The 13,684-nt window shown below is 43.1% G+C and overlaps 1 pseudogene; it reads right to left on the bottom strand.

Annotated features, from left to right (window-relative positions):
* Positions 1 to 8,938: 8,938 nt before the first annotated feature.
* Positions 8,939 to 10,234, bottom strand: LOC118477049 (putative pectinesterase/pectinesterase inhibitor 38; annotated as a pseudogene).
* Between the last annotated feature and the right edge of the window lie 3,450 nt (positions 10,235 to 13,684).

Raw genomic sequence — 13,684 nt, 5'->3', positions numbered from 1 at the left:
GAGAAGAAGAAGGTTTACAAGAAGGCGAAGGGCGAGGCGCACCTTGGCAAAGAATGGGACTCGGACTGCTCTTCATCCGACTCCGACGATGAAGGACTGGTAGCCTCGGCCTTCAACAAGTCTTCTCTCTTCCCCAACGAACGCCACACTTACCTCATGGCCAAGGAAAAGAAGGTAAGTGTTCGAGAAACCCCTAAGTATACTACTTCAAGCGATGATGATTCTAGTGATGATGAAGTAGATTATACTGATTTATTTAAGGGTTTAGATAGAGCTAAAGTAGATAAAATCAGTGAGTTAATTGATGCTTTAATGAAAGAGATAGATTGCTAGAGAAGCAAGAGGATATTTTATATGAGGAGCATGATAAGTTTGTTAATGTGCAAAAATCTCTTGCTTTAGAAACTAAGAGAAATGAAATTATATCTTCTGAGTTATCTTCTTGCCATGAATCTATCACTAGTTTAAAAATTTTGAATGATGATTTAAATGCTAAGCTAGAGGTAGCTAATAAACCTAGTTCATGTGTAGAACATGTTGTAATTTGCAATAGATGCAAGGATTTTGATATTGATGCTTGTGATAAACATCTTGCGTCTATTACAAAATTAAATGATGAAGTGGCAAGTATTAATGCTCAACTTAAGACTTGCAAGGTTGATTTTGATAAGTTCAAATTTGCTAGGGATGCCTACACCATTGGTAGACACCCCTTAATTAAGGATGGACTTGGCTTTCGAAAGGAAGCCAAGAACATAACAAGCCAAAGGGCTCACATTCCCAACAAGGAGAAAGGAAAGGCCCCTATGGCTAATAGTACTCAAAGGAATCATGCTTTCATTTATAATGATAGAAAATTTTCTAGAAATGCTCATTATATTAGGAGTTATGATGTGTTTGATTCACATGCTATGTTTGCTTCAAGCTCTACTTTTGTGCATGGTAGAAGTAGGCCTAGAAAAGGTAATGTTGTTCATCATGTGCCTAGGAAAATGTGCAATGAATCTACTATCATTTACCATGTGTGCAATACTTCATTTGCTCTTTTATGTAAGAAGGAAAAAGTAGTTGCTAGAAAGTTGGGATCCAAATGCAAGGGAGATAAGACTTGTATTTGGGTTCCAAAGGCTATTGCGACTAACCTTGTAGGACCCAACAAGAGTTGGGTACCTAAAACCCAAGTGTAAATTGCCTTGCAGGTTTATGCATCTGGGGGCTAAAGCTGGATTATCGACAGCGGATGCATAAACCACATGACAGGGGAGAAGAAGATGTTCACCTCCTACGTCAAGAACAAGGATTCCCAGGATACGATCATCTTTGGAGATGGGAACCAAGGCAAGGTCAAAGGCTTGGGCAAGATAGCCATCACCAACGAGCACTCCATTTCAAACGTATTTCTAGTAGAGTCGCTTGGTTATAATCTTCTGTCTGTAAGTCAATTGTGCCACATGGGCTACAACTGTTTGTTTACAAATGTTGATGTTTCTGTCTTTAGAAGGAGTGATGGTTCATTAGCGTTTAAGGGTGTATTAGACGGCAAACTCTACTTAGTTGATTTTTTGAAAGAGGTGGCCGATCTAGATGTATGCTTAATAGTTAAGACTAGCATGGGCTGGTTGTGGCATCGCCGTCTAGCACATGTTGGGATGAAGAACCTTCACAAACTTGTAAAGGGAGAACATGTGTTAGGACTAACAAATGTATGTTTCGAGAAAGATAGACCTTCTGCAGCTTGTCAGGCAGGAAACAGGTGGGGAGCACTCATCACGGCAAGAATGTGATGACAACATCAAGACCACTAGAGCTACTACATATGGACCTCTTCGGACCCATTGCCTACCTTAGCATCGAGGGAAGTAAGTATGGTCTTGTTATTGTTGATGATTTTTCCCGCTTCACTTGGGTGTTCTTTTTGCAGGATAAAACAGAAACACAAGGGACCCTAAAGCGCTTTCTAAGGAGGGCTCAAAACGAATTTGAGCTCAAGGTGAAAAAGATAAGAAGCGACAACGGGTCCGAGTTCAAGAATCTGCAAGTGGAGGAGTATCTTGAGGAGGAAGGCATCAAGCACGAGTTCTCCGCTCCCTACACACCATAGCAAAATGGTGTGGTAGAAAGGAAGAACAGGACGCTCATCGACATGGCGAGGACAATGCTTGGAGAGTTCAAGACGCCCGAGCGGTTTTGGTCGAAAGCTGTGAATACAGCTTGCCACGCCATAAACCGGCTCTACCTACATCGCCTTCTCAAGAAGACCTCGTATGAACTACTTACCGGTAACAAACCCAATGTCTCATACTTTCGTGTATTTGGGAGCAAATGTTACATTCTAGTGAAGAAAGGTAGAAATTCTAAATTTGCTCCCAAGGCAGTAGAAGGGTTTTTACTAGGGTATGACTCAAATACAAGGGCGTATAGAGTCTTCAACAAATCATCGGGTTTGGTTGAAGTCTCTAGAGATGTTGTATTTAATGAGACTAATGGCTCTCCAAGAGAGCAAGTTGATCTTGATGATGTAGATGAAGATGATGTTGCAACGGCCGCAATACGCACGATGGTGATTGGAGATGTGCGACCACAGGAACAACAAGAGCAAGATTAGCCTTCTTCCTCAACTATGGTGCATCCCCCAACTCAAGATGATGGACAGGTTCCTCAAGAAGAAGCGCGTGATCAAGGGGGAGCACAAGAAGAACAAGTTATGGAGGAAGAAGCACCACTGGCCCCTCCAACTCAAGTCCGAGCGACGATCCAACGACATCACCCTGTCGATCAAATACTAGGTGACATAAGCAAGGGAGTAACAACTCGCTCATGTCTAGCAAATTTTTGTGAGCATTACTCGTTTGTCTCTTCTATTGAGCCTTTCAGGGTAGAAGAGGCCTTGCAAGATCCGGACTGGGTGTTGGCCATGCAGGAAGAGCTCAACAACTTCAAGAGGAATGAAGTTTGGAGCCTGGTGCCACGTCCCAAGCAAAATGTTGTAGGAACCAAGTGGGTGTTCCACAACAAGCAAGATGAGCACCGGATGGTGACAAGAAACAAGGCTCGACTTATGGCAAAAGGTTATGCCTAAGTCGCAGGTTTGGATTTCGAGGAGACTTTTGCTCCTGTGGCTAGGCTAGAGTCTATTCGAATATTATTAGCCTATGCCGCTCACCACTCTTTCAGGTTGTTTCAAATGGATGTGAAGAGCGCTTTCCTCAACGGGCCAATCAAGGAGGAGGTGTACGTGGAACAACCCCCTGGCTTTGAGGATGACAGGTATCCTGACCATGTTTTTAAGCTCTCTAAGGCGCTCTATGGATTAAGCAAGCCCTAAGAGCATGGTATGAATGCCTTAGAGATTTCTTAATTGCTAAAGCTTTCAAGGTTGGGAAAGCCGATCCCACTCTTTTCACTAAGACTTGTGATGGTGACCTTTTTGTGTGCCAAATTTATGTCGATGACATAATATTTGGGTCTACTAACCAAAAGTCTGGTGAGGAGTTTAGCAGGGTGATGACTCAAAAGTTTGAGATGTCGATGATAGGCGAGTTGAACTACTTCCTTGGGTTCCAAGTGAGACAACTCAAGGACAACACCTTCCTCTCCCAAACGAAGTACACTCAAGATCTTCTCAAGAGGTTTGGGATGTAGGACGCCAAGCCCGTAAAGACACCGATGGGAACCGACAGGCATGTCGACCTCAATAAAGGAGGTAAGTCCGTTGATCAAAAGGCATACCAGTCTATGATAGGTTCCTTGCTTTACTTGTGTGCTAGTAGACCGAACATTATGCTTAGTGTATGCATGTGTGCTAGATTTCAATCCGACCCCAAGGAATGTCTCCTTGTGGCCGTTAAGTGGATTCTTAGGCATTTAGTTGCTACGCCTTGCTTCAGGATCTAGTATCCAAAGGGGTCTACCTTTGACTTAATTGGATACGCATACTCCGATTATGCTGGATGCAAGGTTGATAGGAAGAGTACATCAGGGACGTGCCAATTTCTAGGAAGGTCCCTGGTGTCTTGGAGTTCAAAGAAACAAACATCCGTTGCCCTATCCACCGCTGAGGTTGAGTATGTTGTCGTAGGACAGTGTTGTGCGGAACTACTTTGGATGAGGCAAATCCTCAGGGACTTTGGCTACAATCTAAGCAAAGTCCCACTCCTATGTGACAATGATAGTGCAATCCACATGGCGGATAATCCTGTTGAACACAGCCGCACTAAGCACATAGACATCCGGCATAACTTACTTAGGGACCACCATCAAAAGGAAGATATCGAGGTTTTCCATATTAGCACCGAGAACCAGCTAGCCGATATCTTTACCATGCCATTAGATGAGAAAACCTTCTGCAGGCTGCGTAGTGAGCTAAATGTCTTAGATTCGCGTAACTTGGATTGATCTATAGCATACATGTGTTCTATGCCTTTGATCATGTTACTTCATGCATTCTTTGCTTATTTGCGGTGATCAAGTTGTGCAAGGGATCCCCGGACCTCACAAGTCCATGTGTGAATGATGCACATATTTAGGGGGAGAAGTGCTACAACTTGATCCTTTAAAACTAACCTTTGTGTTTGAGTGTACTTGATTTAGTCTCAAAGGTGCATTGAAAGGGAAAGGTGAACTTGGACCATGCAAAGACTTCCACTGCACTCCGGTATTAGTGTACTCACCTCCAAGTTCATTCTTATGCTCTTATTGCCTTTTTGCTCTTAATTGACATTTTTGGTGAGGCAATGGGGTTAAAGGGCCAAAAATGATCCCATTTTGGTGCTTAATGCCAAAGGGGGAGAAATAAAGGCCAAAGCAAATGGATCAGCTACCACTTGAGAATTTTGAAAATAGTAGAGTTAGAATTTTTGATTTGTCCAAAATACTCTTATTGCAAAATTTGGTCTCTTGTGGGAGAGAATTCATGATTATGGGAAAAAGGGGGAGTTTTTGGCACTTGATAAATTTTTCCATTAGAATATCTCTCTTTGTGCCCAAACAAGTGAGTTTGACTTAGAGATAGGAAAATGAATTTGATTTGCAAAAACAAACCAAGTGGTGGCAAAGATTGATCCAAATATGTCAAAACTTGTGTAAAGATAATTTTGTTCTCAATTGCATTGATGTTGCACTTCTTTTGTTTGCTTTTAGATGTGTTGGCATAAATCACCAAAAAGGAGGAGATTGAAAGGGAAATGTGCCCTTGGGCAATTTCTATTATGTTTTGGTGATTAAGTGCCCAACACATTTAATTAAGGTCTTATGTGCTAAATGAAGAGAAAAGTGCAAAACATGTAACAAGGTATGTTTCTAGACTTAGTACATTGTTTTGAGTACTAACATATATTGTATAAGTGCTAGAAACAGAGAAAAGAAGAGAAGAAAAGAAATGCAAAAGACTTGGCCTAGTACAGCCAAAGTCTAGCTCGGCTTGGCACACCAGACTGTCCGGTGGTGCATCGGACAGTGTTCGGTGCGCCAGGCCAGCCTTTGGTGAATAGGCCACTCTCGAGAAAAATCGACGGCGTACGGCTATAATTCACCAGACTGTCTGCTGGTGCACCGGACTGTCCGGTGAGCCAACGGCCGCCAGCGCAACGGTCGGCCACGCAATCCGCTGGCGACGCGTGGCCCGCGCCAACGGTCGGCAGGGGGCACCGGACTGTCTGGTACGCCAACTGCCACAAATCTGCAACGGTCGTCTGCGCCAGAATAGGAAAGAGATCGGCACCGGACCGTCTACAGTGACTGTCCGGCGCCACCCGATAGAAGGCAAGGATAGCCTTCCTTGTTGGCCTCCAACAGCTCCTAGCTGCCTTGGGGCTATAAAAGGGACCCCTAGGCGCATGGAGGAGTCACCCAAGCTTACAAGAAACATTCTAAGACTCCAAGACTTCAACTTCACGCATTTGATTCTTTGAGGTAGTGAATTGAGCTCCATTTGAGTTGAGAACTCTGCGCGTTGTGTTTTGAGCTCGAGTTGTGACTTGTGTGCATGATTGTGCTGTGATTTTAGTCTTGTGTGTGTTGCTCTCCCCTCCCTTACTTCTGTGCTTCTTTTGTGATCATTATTGTAAGGGCGAGAGGCTCCAAGTTGTGGAGATTCCTCGCAAACGGGAGAAAAGACTAAGGAAGAAAGCCGTGGTATTCAAGTTGATCATTGGATCACTTGAAAGGGGTTGAGTGCAACCCTCGTCCATTGGGACACCACAACGTGGAAGTAGGCAAGTTTCACTTGGCCGAACCACGGGATAAAAATCGCGTGTCTCTTGTGATTGCTCTCTCTTTGTTTGTCTGTGTTCACAAGAGCTCGCCTCATAGACTTGATTAACTCGTGCTAACATCTCTTTAATCAAGCTTGTTGGAATTTAGTGTTGAATTTTACAGGATCACCTATTCACCCCCCTCTAGGTGCTCTCAGTTTGGAGGGAGGAAGAAAGAAGGAGGAAGGGAAGATCCCAAGGTGGTGGATTTCCGGATCGTACTTAGGGATTTGCCCAAACTTCCGGTGAAGTCAAGTAAAACAGTGATGGTTATTTCGTCTGTTGATTGAAAAGTCTTATACTTGATTATGTTTGTGCTATTTGTGTTCGCATTCATATTCCTAATTGAGTACTGTCGTTTGAAGTTGTTCATGTTTAATTGATTATACATGTGGAGGTTGTGGTTTGATCATGTTACCCATGTGGTTTATTATGTGAAATGGGTGCAAGTATATGTCTAGCACATTTTACTTGGGAAGAACTCATGTTGTGGACATGCATAATGCATTCATCATCCATTGCATTGAAGTTTTGTCGCGATCTTATAGTCCGACCATACCGGTACAATGAGCATCATATGTTGCCCGAGAAGGGGTATGATGCAGCTTCATATCCTTAGAGGTACGAAGGCAGAAGTCATACTGCATCTGTGGCCATGTGCATTCATGGGGGAAGTGTGGAACCTATTATGGGGATGTGGATAATGTGGATCTTTATTTTGTGATTCATCTTAGTATTAAGTAATTGACTACTTGCTTACTTGCTGCAAATTAATATTTAAGAAAGAAGTTGTGAACCATGTGGTTGCTTATGCACGGTTGGTTTACATTGTCCAACTATTGTTTGCTCTTTTTACTTGCTGAGATGTGTCATCTCACTCTTGCATTTTCTGATGCAGGCACCTGATCTTTGCTTTGGGAAAGAAGGGATGTAGCAGCACGGCCACCACACCTTTAAATAAAGGAACCGCTGCTTAATAATGATGTTGAACAGGGAGGGTCAAGTCTAGGGGGTTAATACATTCTAATCTTTCATGGTAGTTGAACTGTTTAGTTTGGTGGGCTGAGTGGTCTATCTTTTGTCTGGTCATGAATGTTCATTTCTACCGTTGCATTTCGATTATACTATGTCAATTATCTTTCTTTTATATCCTGTATAAACTCTATGGTACCCTTGTTATGCTTCTTTCAAGGGAGATGCTGCCGGATTTTGTAATACTTTCTTTCTCTATGTGTTACATAAGTTTTGTAGGAAGGGTTTTTGGTAACATCCATTGGGTGGGATTAGTGGGGTGTTACACGATGCACGGGGATTGCTTTACACCAAAACCTGCATAGTGGGGTGCATTTTTTTACAGACGGATTCCATTATCAACCGTCAGTGCTATTTTTTAGTGGCGAAGCCGACTTAAGTTAATTTCCATCGTCCGGCCAAGAAGTCAGCCAGCCGATGGGGATTAAATAACTCTCATTGGCCTCTTCAAATACCCAGAAGAATAAATTCCGAAAGGGATTTGTGTTTGGGCCCGGCAACAGGGAATTAATCACTTTTGTCGGTCCTTATCCTGGCCGAAACAACAGCAGCAGATCCAAGTTAAAAGCGGGTGCATTCAAACTAAAATACATTAATTGCTGATTCAAGGTTTGAGGACATTGCCTAATTTTTCCTGATTTTCTAAAATATTTGTAAGGTTGATTGTGAGAGTAGAGAGAACTCTATGTACTACCTAGGCACAACAACCGAGAACCTCGCGGTGGCCAATGGAGTTGCCAAGACTGTTGGCTAGCTTGTCATACATTTCTACGTACGTACGTGTGTCTGCTTGCGCGCCAACAGATCGATGACACGTACGGCTTTCGGAAAGCGCTAGAGCACTGCACGTTACTACTATCCTAGCTCCATACCTGCTCAGCCCCTGGCCAGAAACTCTGCTGGTTAGAGAAGCTCCATCATGCATGCATTCGTGCTACAGCGGGTGGCATATCATCCAATGCAACCACAGGCAGTCTGGCTGGCTTTGCACATATTTAATTAGCTCTTGCCAACCTATATATATATATATAAATATGAGAGAAGGTGGATATGATGTGGTAGTTAATTTGATTTTTTTTGGGTCCTATGCACCGCATAAAACTAAAGTGTTATCACTGCAAAAAGAATTCTAATCGATTTGTGTGTCCGCGCAGCTAATCACAGCAACCAACGTAGTCAAAATTTATACTAGCAAATATTTATTTTCAAATCTATTTGCACAGTTGTGTTATTGTATAAATTTTGTCGGCTAGCCGGTGACTTACTTATATATAGCAGTACTATTACCAACTTGTGTAGGGCTTGTATCACAATTACTTGTGTGTATCAGCTCATATGAAATAATGATAGATATAATCCATTTATATAGATCGAGGATACATATATATTATATAGACACACATACAGAGAGAGTATGTACAATACCTGTAGAGAAATGGTAGCTACAGGTAGAGGTCCAGCCGTCCAGGTACATGCAGGCATACGCGAAATATACGGCGTCATGCATGCCATAATATGCCTTAATTCATCTCAGCAATGATGCATGGCTGGATACTAGAGACATACAATACTGTATTAATAAGGTGGTGGGATATGAAACGGAATGCCAGCCTGTGTAGTACAGTACTAACTTAAGCGCGACGAGCGGAGCACCATCAGGTGCACGGCGGTGGCGCCGCGCCGAGGGTGTGGTCGTATTGGATAGGCTCAGGGACCCACTTGCTCGTGTTGATAAACGTGTCCGCCGTGTACGCGGCTGCCTCGGCGTCGGCGTTGAGGACACGGAAGCCCGACCACTTGACGCGGCCGGCTGTGTCGGCACCGACGCCGTCGTTGTCATATTCCAAGTATAAGATGGTTCGGGTGGTAGCCTCGACAACCTTGTTCTTGTTCCACGTGACCCAACCGTTGGGGCTGACCACGCGACTGAGATACGACTTGATGAAGGCGACGTGGGAGAAGTTCCTATAGGGGCGGCCGAGGTAGGTCTCCACGCCGTCGAGGTCCACGCTCTGCGCCGCTTCCACGGTGGACATGTGGAATGAGAAGCCGGACTCGTGGCTTGCATTGTTGCAGCCTTGGGCCGTCAGCACATTGTGCTTGCCTTTCGGTGGGCGGTGCACCAGCAGTGGGTAGCTCTAGAACATGGCCTGGGCATTGCCAAACACAAAGACCACGGTGCCCCAAATCGAGGTCTGTAGGTAGAACTGGATCCCATTCTCCACGTACAAGGTGTCCTCATGACCTTCAATGCTGCACCGGTAGACGACCGACTTGTTCGAATTTGACCTTAGCACCACGGCCTGCATGCCTTCCGGCCCTGCAGTGTTTCTGATTGTCAGGTTCTGTACTATGAAGCCGTGACCCAAGGCATCTACAGCAGCAGCAGCAAATTAATAGTTCTGTTCTGATTTACAGTATGCATGCATGACAGCTCAACTGCAGTGAAATATCCATCGCCAGAGTTACTCACTCACTGTCGCTGTCATGTTCATGGGGACGCATGTTGCATTGCTCTTGTTCCCCATGATAACGGTGGCACCGACCCCATCGCCGATCAGCATCACGTTCCTTCTTGTTATGTTGATGGTCTCGTCGTAGAAGCCAGCGAGCACATGCACGACGTACTTGTCCTCCACCTCCTCAGCTTCTTGTGGTGCTGGTGCGGCATTCAGGGCTGCCTGGATGCTGGTGTAGCAAGGCAGCAGAGCAGCGACGCCGCCGCACCGCTTCACCACGACAGCATCCGCACATGGAGGCTAGCTCCCCAGCGGATCAATGACGTTGGACAAGCGGCTGAGAACGGCTGCGTGGTCGTCGTCGTTACCACTGCCAGTAGGCAGCTTCTGCCTCGTCTCTGTGCCGCCGCTTGCAACGACAACCAGCGCAGCGAGCAGCAGGGCCACCGCCATGGCCACGCCTAGACCGCACCTCCTCACGCCGCCTACCATCCCCTATAAGCTGCGATTGATCTGATCTGATGTGATGGTACACTGGCTCCTAACCTTACACACTTACCTTTGTGCGCGTCTTCGCTGGCTAACACCGGCAGCATACCATATATATAGGCCCAGCCCTCCCTGCCCGATCGAGTTAGAAGCCTGCATGTGCCCACGACGAGAAGCTGGCTCGGGGCAAGAATAATGGATAAGGGATGAAGGGCCCTTCATGTTAGCCTCCTAGTAGTTTAGTAAAGGAAAATGTTCCCCCAAAACGATTTAATAAAGAAAAAGTTTCACAGAAGGATTTAGTAAACTAAAAAGATTTCTGCATGGGTTCTTTCCTCTCTTATTTATGGATTCTATATATATAGTTTTTCTGAGTGTGTTGAGGACGACGATGCACGGTGATTGCTTTACACCAAAGCCTGCATAGTGGGGTGTATTTTTTAAAGATGGATTCCGTTATCAACCGTCAGTGCTATTTTTTAGTGGTTGTTCCTTAAGAATACCACCATAATTTCTAGTGGTGGTTTTCTTAAAAAATCGCCACTAGAAATCATTTATATCCTTAATTTTTTGAGTTTTCCAAACGATCTTGGATGATAAAACCACCAACATAAAAGTTGTGGATCTCAAAAAGTTATGAAACTTTTTAGTTGACAACTTTTTTATTTGAAATCATCTCTGCTCTCAAAATTATATTCAAAATTTTAAAATTCAAAATGCAAATTTTTATTACTTTATATATTCTTGGATGTTGTTCATCCAACCGTAGATATTTCTACTTTTACCATATGGTTAAATAACTTTTTAGAACTGCTGCAAGGGGTGTAATACATCTAAGATTCTTCACAGAGAGATGAAACAACTTGGATGCCCGTCGTGATCTATCCTACTCTTCTTGCTGGCCTTTTTTTACTAAATAAATTGTCTATACGTTATTTGTTACACTTCTATTCTTTCTATTTTAAAGAGACATGTGCATGCATTGTCGTGTGGTAGTGCCTAACAAATGTCTTTCATAATGGTAACTCCAATTCACAGTTTGATATTACTTTTATGAGCATTTGTTGCACCCTCCTCAGTGTTAATACAACAGATATTAGTGGAGAGCAGCAACTCAACATTGTATGTTCTAAAATAGCCTCTGAGACATCTGCAGTATGTTGTCTTTATTTTTATATGGTTACACATTCCATCCAATCCCTCAGCAGTAGCTGATGATAATAAGGTGTTCATATTTTCTATTCAGGGGCCATCTGATTCTGTTGGAGTTTATGTTGATTATGGTCCTAAGTAGGTGCCGGTCAGCTATTGAAGACACAATGGACTTTGCATTCACTACCAACAAGAGCGAATTGTGTGGTGTGCATGAAATTGAGGCAATAGGTGGTTGTTCCAAAGCATCTACTTGTCGTGAGATGATGAGCTACACTTGTGGAGCCCTAACGACTTATATGCCTGGAATTCTAGGTTGAGGTGCTTATTGATTGTGTACGCAACCCTGCTCTCTTAATTGGGAGCTCAATGAATAGGTATTTGATCTTGATGTCATCCCCTACTACATGTCGTTTTAGATTAAATATTATGTTCTTTGCTGACATAGTTTCATGTTTACTTTTTAGATTTTAAGGCTAAAGGCAGAATTTGCGAAATCATCTAGTGACCCTGAAACTTTCCTTTTAGAAGCTCTTCGTTCTACTGCCTATTCTGGTGCTTTAGCAAACCCACTAATCACAATAGAATGTTCAGCTAGCAGATTGAATGCAGATGTCATGGAGAAATTTATTCTTGTGATTTATTTGTTTTATGTATTTTGTCATGTTTGGTTATTTTATACCGGCCTTTAGGTTGTATTAACAAAGGCTCAAGAAGGATGAGGCGGCTAGGAAAATTAGTTGAGAATGAATGTGGAAAGATAGACCGTCTGATGGAGTTCTACACAAGGAAAATTGTGCTAAAATTTTGATGCTTGGTTACGAAAGAGGTGGATGAGGAGGCATCCATTTGCACATTGCTTGGGTGGTGAGTTTCCTCGGTGCTTCAATGTAAAAAATAATTAAAAAATCCTACATGGTTTTCGTCACCCTAAGTAAAGTTTCACCTAATTGGTTATTACTGAACATGTAACACCCCATTGCTCCCACACAATGAATGTTACCAAAAACCCTTCCCACAAAACTTATACAACATAAGAAAAGTAATAGAGACAGAAAGTAATGCAAAAATCTGACAGCACCTCCCTTGAAAGTAGCATAACGAGAGGAACATAAAGTTTATACTTAATGTAAAAGAAAGATAAACCACATGGTATAATCAGGATGCAAAGATAGTAATGAATATTCATGACCAAATAAAAAGAAATGAAATCTAGCCAACCAAAAGCAATTCGACTACCATGAAGGCTAGAACTTATTAACATCCTAGACTTGACCCCCCTGTTTAACAACATTATTAAGCAGTGGTTCTTTTTTTTAAAGGTGTAGTGGTCGTGCTGCTACATCCCTCCTTTCCCAAAAGCAAAGATCAAGAGCCTGCATCAAAACAATGCAAGAGTGAGATGACACATCTCAGCAAGTAAAAAGATCAAACAACAATTAGACCATGTAAACAAACCTAGCTTAACAACCACGTAGTTCACAACTTCCTTTTTGAATATTAAATTGCAGCTAGTAAACAAGTAACCAATTACTTAGTTCCAAAATGAATCGCAACGTAAATACCCACACTATCCACACCACCATAACAGTTTCCACACTTCATCCATGAATGCACATGGCTACAGATGCAGTAATGACTTCTGCCTTCATACCTCTAAGGATATGAAGCTGCATCATACCCCTTCTCGGGCAACATATGATGCTCATTGTACCGGTACGGTCGGACCATAAGATCACGACGAAACTTCCATGCAAAGGATGATGAATGCACTATGCATGTCAACACATGAGTCCTCCTCAAATATAATGTGTGAAACATATACTTCCACCCATTCCAAATAATAAACAACATGAATAACATGATTAAACCACACCCTCAACATAAGTAATCAATGGAACATGGATATCTTCAAACGATGGTACCCAACAAGAAATATGAGTATGAATACAAATAGCATAAATATAATCAAGTATAAGACTCATTAATCGACCGACGGAATAACCACCACAATTTTACTTGCCTTCACCGGGGAGTTTGGACAAAGCCCTAAGTACGATCCGGAAGTCCACCACCTGTTTTTGACACACAACTTAGTGAACAAATTTCACATAACAACGCTCATAAACGATGCCGCACCTACGCACAATTTCAAACCCCACCGCGGGTAACAACTCTCCCCACACCCACCAAGCTGCAGTGGCGCTGCTTAACCATTTCATATCTTTAAAATTATGACAGCTGTGGTAACAAACAAAAACTCCAGAGGCATCTACCTAAACTTCCCAACAAGTTTTGTAT

This window comes from Zea mays, chromosome 4, assembly GCF_902167145.1.
Source record: "Zea mays cultivar B73 chromosome 4, Zm-B73-REFERENCE-NAM-5.0, whole genome shotgun sequence".
Classification (NCBI taxonomy): Eukaryota; Viridiplantae; Streptophyta; class Magnoliopsida; order Poales; family Poaceae; genus Zea; species Zea mays.
This window is presented reverse-complemented; position numbering and strand designations above follow the sequence as displayed.